General features: G+C 43.8%; 1 pseudogene; it reads left to right on the plus strand.

Annotated features, from left to right (window-relative positions):
- The first annotated feature begins 17,012 nt into the window (after window positions 1-17,012).
- Window positions 17,013-17,124, plus strand: LOC138288646 (small nucleolar RNA SNORA17; annotated as a pseudogene).
- The last annotated feature ends 1,035 nt before the right edge of the window (window positions 17,125-18,159 follow it).

An 18,159-nucleotide genomic window follows, 5' to 3' on the forward strand; every position in this document is an offset into this window, starting at 1 on the left:
CCATCAACCTTGCAATGGATGTCTGCTGCACCTGTGATCCAAATAGCTGTGACCCTACCCAGATGATTTCCTCCACCATGACCCTGAGCTCCTCCTCAGAAAACCTGGGGTGTCGTTGAGGTGCCACGATGTGGTGTCGGTGATGTGTGTGGTGGTGTCTGTTGTGATGTGTGTTGGTGTGTGTTGTTTGAGGTGCGTGGATGTTGTGTAAGTGATGTTGTTGTTTGTCTGTGGATGCTGGTGTTGTTTTAGGTAGTGTCTCTCTCTGGTGTGCTTTCAAAATTCTGGTAGTAAGGGTTTGTGGGTGATGTGGGTGTGTGCTTTATATTGGATTGGGTGTGTGGGTGTGGTGTCTGTATGTGTATCAGGTGTGTGTATTTCGAATTGTTCAATGTGGTTGTGTTTTGTATAGGTGTGTGTATTTTGAGCGCGGCCATGTGTACCGCCAATGAATTACTGCAGTTGAAGTCCGCCGCATTGATTCGTGGGTCGTGATACTGTGGGCGTATTCCTGTTGCCGTGACGGTGTCAGTTTTGTTATCACCAGTTTATCACTGACCTTTGGTGTGGCGGACTTGTGTGGGTGTCTGTATTGTGTCGGATTCCGGGCTGTGGGTCGTAATACCTGTAGCGGAATTCCATGGCAGCAGCGGTATGTTGGCGGTCTTCTGCACGGCGGTAAGAGGGATTTACCACCATGGTTGTAATGAGGGCCTATATGTGGTGATTATACAGTGCTCACGTTCCTTGCCTCGTGTCGCCTGTACAGTGATCTTTGGCCCATTAATAGTCTTCAGTAAAGAAATATCCTAACACAAACCCACATATCACCACCTCCTGCCTCCCTGCAGCTGGAGAAAATAGTCTGGTCCAGGTATTCAGATCCTGGTATTCAGCCTGCTATTACCCCCTTGTCTTACAGGATAGTAATCAGGATTTTGGAGAAAACAGAGTGTTGTGCTTGAACTGCCACTACATCATGTGCGGTGGTACCGCACTTTCCCCCCCAGATTTAGGCCCATATTTATACCTTTTCAGCGCCTCATTTGCTCCATTTCTTGACGCAAAAGAGGCGCAAACTTACAAAATACAAATACAATGTTTCGCTTTTGCATCAAAAAAATTACACAAGTGCAGTGCTAAAAAAGTATGAATATGGGCCTTAATTTGTGCAAGAAAAATGATGCACGTTCCGAGTTTTGCAACTCACATTGAGTTGAAACATGCAGTGTTTACCCCTTGCCCTCCGTTCTGAACGCAGAAGCAATATTGCAAAGGTAAAAACTGCACTCAATGTTATCAGTATTTATTTGTCATACATAATACCTCCAGAAATACCAACCACTGGTAATGAAGACCTCAAAGTTCAAAACAAACAAGACGCGAGTCGTAGCCCCCTACGATACGCCTACAAGCACCTCCCAATCAATGCAACAATACCACACAGAGGCATGTCAGAGTGGAAGAATTTAATTGTGAATACACTATTTTGGAAAGGTTTGGATAATGAGTGAGAATTTGCATACGTAATATTTGGTTTTCTTCTGATCTTGTAAACTGGACTTTGAAAAAAAATACTTTAAAAGGAGAAACAGAATTGTAGATGATTAATTCTAAGCTACTGGAAGATTTATTGATTGAAGTTTCGCCAAGCAACAAAAAATTCCAGTACTGTGTATATTGACCGCAGGAGAAATGTGACCAATTGAAAGAGTGGATTAGATTTGAGTTTAAATTTTGGCTAAGGACAGCGGGATAGGTCGTGCAGAGGTGCTCAACTGCAAGTCTGCACTCGCACAAGCTGTACCAACCTGTGCTGATACAAAGTGCGGGCCTGCACATTTTGCATCCAGAGCAGCATGCAGGCGCCCCACTAGCCTCATTAATTGTAATCCATTGGTCAGAGGAATAAAACTCTGAATTCAACTTTCTGTCTTTGACAGTATTTTTTATTAAAAGGAATCATATTCAGTTTGAGCCCACTTCCTGCAGATAGATGAGGTGTGGATGCATATACATTTAAAAAAATATATATTTATTGAGTTTTAGATATAAACAACTATTAATAAAGAAAAGATAATATTTTGGGGTTAACCTAAAGTAAGATCGCTAAGTCTTTGGTTCCGGTGTTTAGTTCATGGGAAACGAGGAAAGGCCAGGCTCGAAAGCACAAACACCATCATCATCATTTCTCCTCAAGGGAAAAAAAAACAAGTGACACCAAAAAAATAGGGGGGGGGGTCACCGCTGGTACTTCTCACATTGGACATCCCTCACTAGGCAGTGAGTATTTTGATCATACAAGTAATATCCCTTATGCATTGCATGCCCTAATAAAGAGGTGAAGAGTTGAACACCGGGGTGGGGAGAGTTCATCTACAGCCTCCCAGGTTTGGGCTCTCTGTGGCTGCCACAACGGATGGCTGGCACTGGTGCTCACACCATCTACTTGTCAGGTTCCTCAGTGGACAGACTTCTATTCGCAGTGTTGGAATCATGGGAAAATCCATTAGTCCAGGTTTTCACTGTCCTTGTCTGACACAGGTAGGGGCAAACCCTTCTGGTAGGCACGATGCCACTGACAATGTAACATCTAAGCAGATGGTGCCCTCCAGAAGGAGCCCCAAGAGGAAATAAAGACCGGTGTGGTGATCGGAGACTCCTGGGAGGCTCATGAGAAGTGGTACAGATGGTAAAAGACCAGGACTGCAGCAAGGCTCAGAAGACACAGATAAGGCTAGTGGAAATGCCAGAACCAGACTAGAAAGGTTCAGAAGGGAAGCAGCAAGAGCAAGCATCACCAGCAGGAGCAAGGAGATACCAGCAGGAGTGATGATACACCAGCAGGAGCGAGGAGACACCAGCAGGAGTGAGGATACACCAGCAGGAGCAATGAGTATTGCAACGCAAAGGAGAAGACAGTTCTCCTTGTATACCCAAAAACAGGAACTGACATACAGGAAAAAGTGAGGCCGCCATGATGGATTGTGAAATGCTGGCAGGAAAACATGATAGAGCCTCTATGATCGATTAGTTAAATAAGAACCCTTCTTCCGGAATTCTGGGAAGAAAAAACTATAGAGAGCAAGAATATGGCCCCTAAGGAGAGGAATGCCTGCAGCCCAGCCAACAAGTGAGGCAAAAATGTCCCTTTGAGCCCCCTTGCAGGACTCTCCAGGCAAGTGTTTAAGGGGTCCCGCTGTATAATGCGTGATGCCAGTGAGGCAATAGAGCGAGCTGCAGGTCATGCTGCGATCCATGATGTGACACTACTGAGGATTCCCAAAAGAATGTCAGACAGTCTTCTTATCTCTTGGTATGTTTGTGTTTTTCCAATCCTTTGTGGTTATGCCAATGAAGTGACTTTATTTCAATCTCTGCCTAAAGGTTTGCTTAATACCTTTCCATTGTTGCATGCAGGGGCCTCTTGGGGATTTCCAGTTTGTGACTACGCTCCTTTTCACTAGCGTGAGGTTTAGGTTGATCAATCTGTTTCCCATTTTGCCATTTTTAGGGCAGAGGAACTGCTCTATTAGGCATCTCGTGGGGTTAAATAGGTGTAAGGCCTGTAGTTTCTCAAGGTGGGATGTTACTTCTTCCCAGAAGGGCACTGCCTTGTCACAAGTCCAGACCCTGTCATGGAAGCCTGCATTTACTGCACCACATCTAGGGTATGTGGTGTTGTATGATGGTGGATTAAACCTAGCCTCCTGGGTGTGAGGTAAACTCTAAGTAGGAAATGGGATGGCTGGAGTCTGAATCTGGTGTTTCAGGAGGTTCAAGTGTGGTATTTTAATGCTGAGGCCCTTTCATATCAGTGATGTCTTGTCCTGTGTGTATTTGTCTCTAAGGGTGTGAAGATACCCATAAAGATCCTTGTGGAGGGCCCTATACAGTAAAATAACTGCTTTCTACCCGTTGCCCAGTGTTAATAATGTTGTCAATGTGAAGCTGGTTGGAGGTTCAGCGGTTGCTATTGGACCAGTTTTCCATATGCCAGGAAGAGTCCAGGGAGAGGTGGGAGTTTCCATATGTTTCCATGACATCCCCATACAATTACAGTTTTATTTATTGAGTTTTATTGAGGTTCCCTACTGTTGTTAGTCCATATTGTTCCCAGACTGTCTGACAGGAGAATGGACTCATGAGCAGGACAGGAGGGGGATTCTCAGTGAGTATCCCTGGAGGATGCGTCATCCCTGGCAACTCTCCCCCCAGCCAAAATGAATAGCTACTTGGAATGGTAAGTCCTTTTGTTTGTGGAGCACCAGAAATAGTAAAAGTTTATCGAGCAGTCTGGGCACCTGTTCAGCCATGCATTCTTCATCTTTTCCTGGGATATAACTGTCAGCCACATGATGGCTCACTGCAAATGAGCCACTGAGGTGTACTAGGAAACTTTAGGAATCCCCAGTCTCCTCCATGGTGGTAGGAAGCTGCAGCATGCACAGGGAGACTCTCCTTCTGCCAGAGTGCCATATCAGTGAGGTTACTAGAGAATTAAGTTCCTGAAAGTGTTTGATGGGTATTTGCATGGTAGGTTTGCATACTTATGTAGCAGTCTGGAGAGGGCTACCATCTTTATGATGGCTATACTGCAAATTACACCCAGTAGTAAGTTCTTCACAAACACCATACTGTTCTTGAGTGACCTCATTGATTTCCCAAAATGGACTTAATACCATCCTGTGGCTCGTGAAGAACCTGACTGCCTGAGAATTTGAAAGAGGAGGGTTCCCAACAGAGTTTTCCGTCTCAGAGATCAGGCAGAATGATCATGTAATCTGGTCTGATTAGAAATAAACATGATCTCATCCAGTTGACCTGAAGTCCTGACATGCACGCACGAGGCAAACTCCAGGTCAAGTTCCCACAGTAAATCAGGATGTTGTCCGCATACAGCGACATTGTGTGGTAAGTCCCCCTTCCGGTATGCCCAAGCTGCTGCCCTTATCACAGAATCTAAATGCCAAAGGTTTGATTCCTAAAGCATATAATAGAGGGTGTGGATCTGCTCAAAGAAAGTCAACCTTGTCTAGTGTATACGATTTGTGTTACTCTGAATGCAGAATCAGTGAGTCTAATTTTTCTTATCACTACAAACTGGTAAATCTACTTAAAAGTGTCATAGGCAGTGCTTAATTTGAGCCGGTGGTTTCCGGTGCGGGCACCAGCACTTATTTTTGAGGGCCGGTCCTTATTTTTATGCATCAGGCATTTACTGTGAACAAAAGACACATATGGGAAAGACGGAAGAAGAGAAAAACAAAAGAGCATCACAAAGGGAAAAAGTAGACAGCTGCAAGAGTGAGTTGAAGGGGCAGGGAGTGGCTGTAAATGGAATAAAGAGGCCCAAGATGGCTTTATGATTTCTCTGACTCAGTTTTCTGCGCTCGCACATTTAATTGGAGTAGCTTGGGCACCAGCACGTTTCTAGTTGCAAATTAAGCATTGGTCAAAGGCCTTGTGAAGGTTTGTGGATAATATTGCAGGGCTGGAATTCTCATCCACGTTCGAATGCAGAATGTGAAAGAGACACTGATATAAGAGATTTCCTGTGGCCCGGCACAAAGCTTCTTTGGTTTGGATGGACTAGGTCTGGAAGTACCTCTAGGATGCTGTTGGCAATGGCTTCGAAAATGATTTTGCAATTGACATTCAATAATGATATGGGTCGACAGTCTCCAGCCTCACCTGTGCATTGGCTTAGTTTGGGGAGCGGACCCATTAGTGTCTCTCTTAGTGAGGTTGGTAGCTGCCCCAAAATGAAATGCCTCAGAATCTAGGTCCAGTAGCCTAAAGGGCGAGCCTCATTAACTATACCGTATAGATTTCAGCATGCAGCCCGCCTTAACCTGTGGTCTTGCTCATAGATAAGAATGTTATCTCTGTGCTGAGATATTCGTCAACAGCTTCAGGAGATGGGTTCAGAGCGCAGGCATTTATAAGTTCATAATAGCAATGGAAGGCTTTTGTTATCCTGAGCTGGGTGAGGGTGAAGAGTCCCCCAGCATTCCTGAGTAATGTCATGGGGGTACCCTTCTGGTCACTGCGAATGAGCCAAGCGAGGAGCCTTCCAGACTTGTCTCCTTCTACATGATGTGTGACCAAATAGGTTTTGTAATTATGCCATTGTAGTTAATGAGTGAGTTTGGAGGTCTGTAGGCATATAAGACGCTGTACTTCGAACCATCTAGATGTCAAATAAGGGTAGCCTGGGGTAGCAGAACAGGTGCATAAAGTTACAACATTTTTATCTGTCAAGCTTCACGTACTTTTTGTGAATACTATGATTACTTTGTATAGTTCACAAAGTTTTCTGCATGGAGATTTGCTCTTTAAAACAGACCTTCTGTGCACTCAGTATGTGGTTTTGTGAAAATGTTGAAGATGAAAAGCTGAAGCTGTGGGATTCCGTAGAGAGTTCAAGGTACATGCAACAGGGTATGGTGGAGGGAGAGGGATTCTGAGAGTGTAAGTTTAAAGTTCTTCAGAACACATTTAAGGCTTCTGATGTCAAAGGTGGAACACAAGGCTTATCATGAGATGCTATCTGGCATAAGAGGGTAGGTGAAGATCACTTTTGCTACCGCTGACATTTTGGCAAATAGATGATCATTCCACTGACAGCTAAAGGGTGAACACTGTTTTTCCAAAAATGTACTAAATTGTGAGTTATCCTGTAGAAGATATACTGAATTGGAGAAACATCTGATGCCATATTTGTAATGGAGTATGAAGTCCATATTTATGCTGGATCTTTGGAATATTAAACTAAATTGATGATTTCCGGTTTGGCTAATACAGATGACATAACGTTTTGCATGACATGACCTATAAAATAAATAAATATTTATAATATTCTACACAGTAATTGCGCATATTTCTCAAGGAGAGCACCCCTTAATTCTCACCATTCCATATTATACCATTGTGACTGGTAGGTACGAATCCCTTTATGAAAGAGCTTTCTTAAAACAAACCCTTTCCAGTGTTGTCAGCCCACCTGGTTGGACATCACTTTCTACTAGATAGACACAGGCCGGAAAATTCCTTTTCAAAATACATTCCTCCTTTATCGCTCCTGTTGGTATTCCCTCGAACACAACTATAGACATTCATCGGGCCATCCTTGCACACACTCCAAAACACAGCACAGAAATAAACGAACTCTATTCCTTAAATAATAGAAATATGAACGAGACTCCATGATGCATAGAACTTGATGTCATGCATCAACTAAACCAACTACACCTTTTGGGCATGAATGTTAAACAGAAGCGAAAAATATGACTGCTAAGTCTGTGGATGTGCAGCAAGTAGCAGACCACCATCCATGCTAAGCAGCCCTGCCCATGTCCCCCCCATAAAGGGCTGTTCGTTCTCACTTTCTCTCCCTTTTGTGTTACTTGTTGACCACCCAAACAACTAAATAGTGACACTATTTCAGCTGTATGTGTGCGAAATCGTACTTTTTTTAAAAAAAAAGTTGCAAATGTTGATGTGAAATTGCACAGAATTTCACAAAATATATTTCCCTGCAGCTTGTGTGAACATAAAAAGGAAGGAAAATACTTTGCATTCGAAAATTGAAGGAAACGCTGACCAGAAACCGGTTCGAATCATTAGCTGCTTGAAGTGTGAGCAAAATGTGTGCGAACTTTCACACCCTCGAAATGTGGCAAAATATATGAATTATGCGTGTGTTTTATACATTTTGCAAAAGCCTAACCGTAACTCACTCTTCACTCTTTCTATTCAACAAGTGAATTTCAATTCCTGGTGATGTGACTAATCACTGTAGGCTAGGGCAAAAATTGGGGTCTGGACGTGGGTGGACAGAGCTCATCTTATCTGTTTTTAGAGACTTTACCATTGACCAAGGCAGATGGAGGTTGAAAGGTGCTTGTTGTGTCAACGTGTGCCCCACCAGTTCATCTATTGTCATTTAGCATAACAGAGCCTGTTTATTTTTTGATGCGCCCCTTGCTGTGCCTTCTTTATATGTGGAAATGGCCTAGAAGGGGATCGTGTATGTAATGGCCAGTGGTCATCATTACCACCTCAATCCTTAACAAGTTGCTAATTAATAAAATGAAAGCATTAACAGCAAAAGATAAACTTTTTTTAATGCAGCAAGCTACACTACATTTGTACCATTTTTAGAAATGCAACTACAGCCTTCCACAAATCTGTTATAAAATGTTCTCATTTTGAGACATTTCCAAGTTCAACTACAAATTGGCATGTGGAAATCATTGACCTGACTGACATCGAAAAATATTCTATTCGCATTTCTGTGTGACTCCCACAATTCGTTAGATGGTCACTTGCTGATAAAACATGCTCCTATCAAAAACCTGATGCATCCCTTCAGAAACCTTAGTGATTCGTAACCTTCATACTTCTATGGACTCCCATGTAGACATTACTGGGATAAGGGGACCCCTATTGAATGATTATTGGAATCCAGGGCCCCACCCATTCATTAATGATAGCAGAGGACCTGGATTCCGCAATTTCAGTTATATGAACCTCGAAACATTACACAGAAATACAGAAACAAACATTCATTAAACAATTACATAAATGATGAAATATTTTATTTAGTACACACACATATATGCAAAAAACAAATTTACATTTTAATTGAAAGGTTGGAGCTTTATAAATTCGACCGAGGCCACTCATCCTCAATACTATGGGCCCAATTTATATTGGGGGGTCACAATATGCTTACCGCCAAGATAATGATCCACCTGCTCAATTTAGATGTATACAGATCATAGGCGCATCATGACAGAGACTGCTCCGTGATTTAACCCCTCCGATGGCCCTGTGGAGTGAGGGCAGTCAGAGGCAGAGTGGTAATTCTGTCCACCTGAATTAGACGGGTGGGATTAGAGGACAGTTTTCACTGCTTGTCACTGTCAGAAAAACACTGGTGCTGAGGGCCAGTGAAAACATTGCCTTTTTTACTCTCAAAAAGAAAATCCTATTTGGGGACTTTAAATCCGGTTTTGTAATTTTCTTTTTAAAAATAAAAAAATCAAAAGGTTTAGTGTAAGGCTCCCTCATTTTGACAGAGCCCTGCACCAAACAGTGAAATGCATTGCCATGATCCATTGTAATAGCAGTTCCTGGCAATTCTTTGATAAATGACTGCCAGATTGGCTGTCATTTATAAATCTGGCAGGCGGTCCCTTTACTAGGGCAATGGAGTAATTTATTTCATTGCCCAGCTGGAACTTCTGCCCGTTTGCCAAAAACATAAATTGGGCTCTACATTCTGTTTAATGCCCCTGGCCTGCCCCCACAAATCAATCTGCATTCACCAACTTATTTTTTAGCCACCAGATTAATTTTTAGCCTCCAATTCCACATTCTTTCACATGTACAGAACGTTTCAAAATTTCAATTTTACATTTTGCTTCTTTATTTAAAAACAACTTATTAATCTGTTGATATCATTTAATTTTCTAAGTAGTCTCACTGTTAAGAACCACTGCTGTACACCATGTAACATGTTTAATGTATCATAAATAATTGCTTTTCACTTCAAAAGCCAACTCGGATACTACTTTCCTGATGCCAACTTCATTATTTTCAAATATAAACGATAATGTTTAGAGCATAGAGTTTTTATAATATTTGCATTCATCAGTGTTATGTTTAATAACATATCAGGGAAGTACACTTGTCCTATATGTATATATTAAAATGAGTTAATGTTTGTAATTGCTTGGTTTATGCTTAAATGTAGACTAGCTTATTGTCTAAAGCAGGTGTCTCCAACAAGTAGCTCATGAGCTACCAGTAGCTCTCCAGCTACTAAGAGAAGCCCTCCTGTGTGCAGGCCAGCCTATTAATATAAAAACGTTTGCTTGGTTGAATTATTACATGTATACCAACATTAAAAAACGTATACATTACAAAAACAACAAGTTGTGGCTGTGTAAGAGTGGTGCGCACTTCCAGGATGTAAGCTAAAGGTTGTATCCAAAGTATTAATCCGTCAAGTCTCAATTGAATGCTGAAGAAGAGTGCCCAAGCGGTTTTAGCACCCAGCCACAGGGTGCATGATCTGTTGCCTCGAAAGGTCCACAGTTAATTGCAGAAAGAAGAAAAACCACAGCACATCGCAGATTCTTAGAAGTATCAATTTATTCTTCTGTGGTATGTCAGAGAAGACGTACACCCTAGAGTTGACCCAGTATAACAACTGGGAAAGGAGTCAACAGGCCAATACAATTCCCATGTTCAGATAAAACAACAGCCTCTTTGACATGTGTTTCGTCAGTAATTACTTTTTCAAGGCTGTGAACATATTGATATGAAGATGGAATGTATCAATCACTTGTATTGCATTGATTTTTGTACAATATAGTGCCTGATGTGAAAGGAAATAAATATTAAGTTGTGTGTGAAAGGAGAGGCCCATATCCGATAGATATGTGTGCCATGTTCCAGACCACGAACATAAAAGTGCCCAATCCAAGACAAAACTAAAATTAATAAGGGAACAATGAATGACACAAGGGTCTGTGACATCAGTGTACAGGTGCCAACGTATAAGATGTGTAGTGGCATGCATAGGGCAATGGTAATGTAACCAAGGTTCTGGTGTAGATGGCAATATGAGCAGCATGCCAGAGAAACCCCCAAAATTCAAAATTAAATTAAATCAAAATTAAAAGTCGTAAGGTAAAGAAGTAACAAGGAAAGCGCATAAACAAATAAATAGAGGAGTCAGACATACCTCCAATGTGTAGAAATATTAATCTATGCTATCAAGCTCCAATATAAAATTGTCAAGTAGAGTACATGGAAAAAAGGGTCCAAAGACCATGATAAGCCTAAAAAAAAAAAAGAGATAAGAAAATGAGCTCTAATGAGGGATGTTAAAATGTTGCAAAATGTGTGTGCTCAAATGAGACATAATCTACGAGCAAAGGTCAAAAAGATGAATCATGTCGATTTAATTCTCAGGTGTGGCATTCTGCCTGACACCCGTGAAAAATAGATAGGGCTACAACAATAGAAATGGATATCATATAAGTTAAGTGAAAGAGTACGGAGTCATAAGTAAAAAGTAAATTGTCCCCGATGATTGAGCAAGAAACTGAATCAAGCATGCTTGGGATAAAGTAGCATACGGAAGACCAATAAAACATATATCTGCACAACTGTACTGAAACAGGGAGCCGCCGTGTGAGGACATTAATAGGTAAATTTTAAACGGCCCACTCGTAAACGCAGAGACCAGGTAAGAAAAAAAGGGGAGACCCGTCATGAAGGCATGTCCCCGAAAAGGTATAACCGGTAGTCAAAGATAATGTGAAGTAAATAAATCTTACCTCCGGATATAAGGATATTTTCTTTTTTAAGTTCTATCGGCGTCGCATGGTATGTAACGGCTTATTGCCTGACGGAGGACTACTATTTATATGCTCAGAAAAGAAATGAAATGGAAAGCGGACTCTCGGAAAAGGCACTGTATGTCTGCCATATTGGAAAGAAACGTACCAACCTTGTGTGTTGGAAAAAGAGAAATAGTACATGCAGCAAGATTGAGAAAAGTTAGAAACTAGAGACAGCTCAAGAGACAGAGGGGGTCATTCTGACCGCCGGGGCCAGGATCGGCGGGAGCACCGCCAACAGGCTGGCGGTGCTCCGCAGGGCATTCTGACCGCGGCGGTATGGCCGCGGTCAGAACAGGAAAACCGGCGGTCTCCCGCCGGTTTTCCGCTGCCCTGCAGAATCCTCCATGGCGGCGCAGCTTGCTGCGCCGCAATGGGGATTCCGACACCCCATACCGCCATCCTGTTCCTGGCGGTTTCGCCCGCCAGGAACAGGATGGCGGTATGGGGTGTCGTGGGGCCCCTGGGGGCCCCTGCAGTGCCCATGCCAATGGCATGGGCACTGCAGGGGCCCCCGTAAGAGGGCCCCACAAAGAATTTCAGTGTCTGCTTAGCAGACACTGAAATTCGCGACGGGTGCAAATGCACCCGTCGCACCTTACCCACTCCGCCGGCTCCATTCGGAGCCGGCTTCCTCGTGGGAAGGGGTTTCCCGCTGGGCTGGCGGGCGGCCTTCTGGCGGTCGCCCGCCAGCCCAGCGGGAAAGCCAGAATGGCCTCCGCGGTCTTTCGACCGCAGAGCGGCCATATGGCGATCCCCGCCAGGCGGGCGGCGACCGCCGCCCGCCGGCCTCGGAATGAGGCCCAGAGTGACACAAATAAGGCACAAGTTTACAGGCTTCAGTGTATGATTCAATTATGCCATTGGTGTATAACGTGAGGACATGGTTACACATGATAATACACAAATCAGACATGAGAAAATTAGTTCCACAAAAAATTATTTTACAATGGCATACAGAGATTAACAATAAGCAAAATTTGACTTGTACATAGAGGGAGAAAACCATCTGCCCATAATCAGTAAGACAATTCTGTTGGTTGATGTCACTAAAAAGCAATAGACTATAGAAAAACATGCAGGTAGTTGTTTTATCTGAACATGAGAATTGTATTGGCCTGTTGACACCTTTCCCAGTTGTTATACTGGGTCAACTTTAGGGTGTACGTCTTCTCTGACATACCAGAAAAGAATAAATTGATACTTCTACGAATCTGCGATGTGCCATGGCTATTCTTCTTTCTGCATTTAAAAAACGTATGTTCGAGATCAAAATGTGTGTATGTTCAGAACTCAATCTGATGTTTGGAGAAAAATTGGTGAATTTTCAAAATGTATTTAAAGCTATGATTGGGTTGGAGAGGTGTATTATTCATATCACCAGGGGATTGAAGCTCTGGCTTTTGAGTATTCCAAATTGATAAAGCATCGTTTTTTTTTTTTTTTTTTTTACATTAGTGCTGGAATCCCTGCCTTACGCACTGGTGTGATCACTGCTGATAATCTTGGGTGGGGTGGTCACTATTACAACAATAATATTAGTAGCTCAGGGTGATTTTCACTTGAACATAAGTAGTTCTTAATATAGAAAAGGTTGGAGACCTCCTGTTTTTAAACAGTCACTGCTTTCAGTTCACTGACAATCAGTAGAGGTACATGTGTGTTTGGCTTACTTAATGATACACTCACTGTATTCATACTTTGGCAGTTGTGTACCATGCAAAGACTGTATCTCTGATTTGACTCCAACATAGACGTGTTCCATGTAGCATGATAGATAATACATAAGTGTGACATCACTCCCCGTGACATCATTGCACGAATTACTATTGATTATGAATTAGGGCTAGTGACCTGCTGTGCACACAATTGACGTCTAAATACACCAAGGGATGCAGGACTCTGGATTAAATCATTGTGATTTATTAAAAAGATGTTATGAGTCGTCACACCTCGAGATAGTGCACGCAGATATTTTTCAAAGTAGCTCGGTTGGTTTGCCAAAAGATTCTTCCTACACCTGGCTTGTTACCTCGTTGATACAATTTGCATATTAAGGCCTTACGAGCAATTTTGATTGTTTTGCCTTCTACTTTATACGTTTATTTTTTTCAAGACTTTGCAACATTTTAACTTTTATTAAGTTCACACAGATGTAGAAATCATACATACAGAACCGGAGTTCAGTCTTTTCAGGCCAGCTCCAATCACAACCAATCTGTTGTCAAATTCGTTGATGAACCTCTTTGTTGGTGCAAGGGTTTTTGATGCCCTATGTGAGGTACCATTTTGTAGTCCCGACCCTCATTAGACATAGAGGTCACGTAAAGTGGCAAAGTGTCTACTATTGCTACAAGTGCCCTAAGCAGCTGCCTGGTATTGCCTTGTCCTAGCCCCAGCCATTCCTGGGTTCTCTCTGCTCCCAACCTGCAAACCTGACTGAGCAGTATTCCCCTTCCTTTGTACTGTGTGTGAATTTTAACAATCCGCCCACACCAAGTACATGGACATTTTGAGGTTTACAGCATGCTCTCGAGTGCCCGTGTTGATTTATAGCCTTCTCAAATCACTCCCTGTTCCGCATGCCGCTGGCATTGGCTCGTCTGCGGCCAGCATCTGAATCCCAAACGCACATGAAATATTAGTATTAGCGTCAGCCTCCTTGATGGCAAAAGGACGCGAAGTGTAATAATCGCAAACATTGAAATAATTTTCATTTTAATCTTTTGCTAAGGAGATACAATTAGGGAGTTTGAAAGGCGCCGTCACACTCACATAACCTTGTTATCGACAGCGGAACAAGAAGCAAAGGACTGCCCTTTAGGGAATTGATGGCATCCTTGCGCTTCAAAGAGAAAAAAAACACAAGAGAAAGGGGGTGTCGGGAACACGGTGGACTTCAAGAAGAGGATGTTCGTTTAATCTGCGGAAAGATAAAGGGCGCTGCTGCCCCTGCAGTGTGGGATGTCGCAGTGCGAAATTAATCTCGGCGCCAAAAATAAATGTTTTTCGCCTCCGAGACATTTGCCTCACATCGGTCCCCAAAGGCACTGGTGAGTTTGCACGGAGCTAGAGAGCTCGCTACCCATTTCCCGTTCTCTCAGTGAATTACGTTGAATCCTTCAGCCGAGTGTGTAGGTGTTCCAAGAGTAGAGGACGTTTATATATTTCTGCGAAGCAAATTAAATAGGGCTTGGATTTGAATAATTAGTGTTACACCTTTCCAAGACAATAGTACCATCAGTCCGGCTTAGCTGGTACACTAATGGATTGAATGTATGTTTGCACAGGAATTTCTGGAAATGTGTAATTAGGAGTCACACCTGCAGCTTTAAATAACAAGACTCGTGGTCGTTGGTTAATGCCTGTGCAATAATGGATAACCTACTTTCTGGTTGTTGGGTTATAGTCAATCAGTTTCAAGAGATTTATATTTTGTTGATTGGATTGTGCTGTGGCTTATACTGTCAGCAGCCAATGAGGTGAGACGTTCAGCTAGCAACATCAGTTACTAGAGGCCAGGATGACACACCATTATTTGTGTCAGAAAGGAAGGCTCAAAATTTGACAAATAACACGTCATAATGATTTTGGGGGCAAAAATGGACTGCAATTGCAATTTTCAATTATCCTCTGTGCACTTTACTTTCTCTTTTAATATGGATCCTAGGAGTTACTGGTCCTGGCACTTTCTGGTCCAGTCCAGTCTTCAAAGACTGTAACTAGAACTAGTATGTCACTGGCATTTGGGAAAAATCTGCCAGTTCAAAATTCAATAGACTGACAAATGCAAGGTCCTATATGAACTCACCTGCTTCTCCATCTTAAGAAGTAGTTTGAAACAATCAGAAACAGCCTCCATAACTATAAAGAAGCCCAAAAGCGCTAGAACTGTGATAGTGTGAAATAGGCCAAATATAAGCCTATCCTTAACGAAAACGTAAAATGTGTCTTACCTTTTAAGGCTTTTCCCAGATTCCTGTATAGGAATTTAAAGGAGCATCCTTCTCAGAAGCGACTGAGGTATGCAAATTAACAAATAATCCACTCTCAAGGATTCTCCGAGCTATGGTATGAAACAGTGCTTAATTTGAGCAGGTGGTTTCTGGTGCTGGGCACCAGCACTTATTTTTGAGGGCCGGCCCATATTGTTCTGCCTCAATCATTTACTGTGAGCAAAAGACACACATGGGAAAGATGGAGGAATCGAAAAATGAAAAAGCGTCACAAAGGGAGAAAGGTGCAAGAGTGAGCTGAGAGGGCAGGGAGTGGCTGTAAATGGATTAAAGAGGTCCCACATGGCTTCAAGATTACACTGCCTCAGTATTCTGTGCTCGCACATTTGATTGCAGCAGCCGCAGTTTTCAGAGGAGAGCTTTGGGCACGGGCACATTTTTATTTACAAAGTAAGCACTGGTATGAAATCTACAAAAGATTATTTTTGCAGAACCCAGTATCCTTTTTTGTCAGGCTTCTCTCATCCTCTGCAGAAAATGTTGTAAATTACATGATGAAGTGGAAGTCCAGTAATCTTACGGACATGGTGTAGGAATTAGATTACTGATCTTGACCATCAAATGGTATCATGGTACTCAATCTGTGGCACAGACCAGGAGATGTGTTGAAAAATGGCCATTGACCGTGTGGTTAGGCACACTCAATCAGGCGATCCCATTATCTATAGGTGAGACGTGATTTCCATCTCCTTCATAAGGTGTAATCTAGGTCATTCCTTAACAGACAGTCAACAGGCATGGCCGGACTCACAGCTACCTTTAAGGAACCTGGGAATCCCCCATTCAACGAGAAATAGAGCCACTGCATAGTAGCTCACCTGGTTGTCTGCTTTCACATCCCATTGGACTACATCAGGGACTACATACTGTGAGTACACTAGATGACATGTAACAGAACTCCTACTGGCTTCTGTGTCCCTCAGGGCCTCCACCCTCTACCCGTTGATGGTGACCCATTGCCTATACTTTTTGGTATTGTCAGGCATGTGAGCCTTTGGCACCAACCCCTTGACACCCAGGCACACCAGGGTAGCCTCTGCACTACCCAAAAAACTAACCGAGCCAACCTCCTCCCTGAGCACTGCATGAGACATTCTTGGGGAGTGCTGGTTCCTTCACTGACATATGGGAACTCCCCCCCCTATTAACCTGTAGGGTGTCCTGGTCAAGCTGGTCTTGCCCTTGGGAACGGTCGCTGTGTGTCGGGGATGAGACCAGCTCCTCCTGCACCCAGCCCACAGGGAGAGCGCTAGCACTCCCCCCATGAGCCTAATGGCAGGGATGGGAGGGGAATCACTTTCCCTTCCACCGTCGACCCCTCCAGTGATGTCAGATGACATCAGCTCTCAAATCGAGCACTGACATGCAAAAACATTTCTCTTCCTACCAGGAGGTAGGGTGGGAGAGGCATCAAAGGAAAGGACTTTCCTTTCTTTTGATGTCTCTCTCAGCATTTCTGTTTGCGATCAGGCAGCAGAAATGCCCACTAGACACCATTTTTTAAAAATATGAATAAGGGGAGTGGCCCCTTGGGCAAGGGTCGCTCCCTGCGGGGACAATTTTTTAAAATGCCTTTTCTGCCCCCCAAGAGTGCAGATCAGCCTACTGTGATTAGGCCGATCTGCCCCTGGGGGAGGCAGAAACTAATAGGCACCAGGGATTTTTATTTTTTTACCTGGGCCTGTCCTCCCCGTCGCACAGCAGCCCTCCCAGTTCCCCTGTTTTCCTGGGCTCTGTCCCCTGAACCGTGTGCCCACTACCACTGCCCCAGGTCCCTGTTGTTGTTGGGTTGGTGGGTTAGCCTGGGTTTCCTGTAGTGGTGGACACACTGCTGCTTGACGTGTCCTGGGGACAGATGTATGGGCCCGCTGGGTGGGTGCTGTGCTGGTGTTTTTTCAGAGGGGGAAAGCTCTGTAGTGGCCTGTGCTAGTGTGAGGGGAACCGACTGTCCCAAGGTCCCAGATGGGCCGAGCTGGTCATCTTGATCCAGTTGGACAGAGCTGCTGTCATCACTGTGGGCCTCTTCTGTGGGTGGAGTGGGCATGTCTGGACCCTCCTGTCCGGTGACGTTGGGTAGGGGTCATGCAGGGGTGTAAAAGCATGATTATTGCATCTGTGTGTGGCATGGTGTGCAATGGGTGGGTGACCCTGTACCCCAGGGCTTGCATTCTTGAGTGGGAACTTGTGTGATAATGGTTTAGGGGTTTGTATGGGTATGTGCAAAGGACATGCTTTGGTGATGGGTGTCCATGCTTTGGTGTTACATGCAGGGCTTGGGTTTGGGATGTGTGGTTTGTGATAATGGGACATATGTGAGGAGTTGGAGTGATGGGGTGATGGCGAGGGTGGGGGTATGTGATAGCATGCAGGTGGGTGGGGGATGAAGTAGTGAAAGATTTGACTTACCAGAGTCCATTCCTCCAGCTACTCCTGTGAGGCCCTCAGGATGCAGTATAGCCAAGACCTACTTCTCCCATGTTGTGAATTCTGGGGGAGGAGGTGGTGGTCCGCCGCCAGTCCTCTGAACCGCAATCTGGTGTCTTGAGACCACGGAACGCACCTTCCCCCGTAGGTCGTTCCACCTCTTCCTGATGTCATCCCTAGTTCTTGGGTGTTGTCCCACTGCGTTGACCCTGTCCACGATTCTTCGCCATAGCTCCATCTTCCTAGCTATGGTGGTGTGCTGCACCTGTGATCCGAATAGCTGTGGCTCTACCCGGATG

Source organism: Pleurodeles waltl, chromosome 4_1 (genome assembly GCF_031143425.1).
Source record: "Pleurodeles waltl isolate 20211129_DDA chromosome 4_1, aPleWal1.hap1.20221129, whole genome shotgun sequence".
NCBI classification, from domain to species: domain Eukaryota; kingdom Metazoa; phylum Chordata; class Amphibia; order Caudata; family Salamandridae; genus Pleurodeles; species Pleurodeles waltl.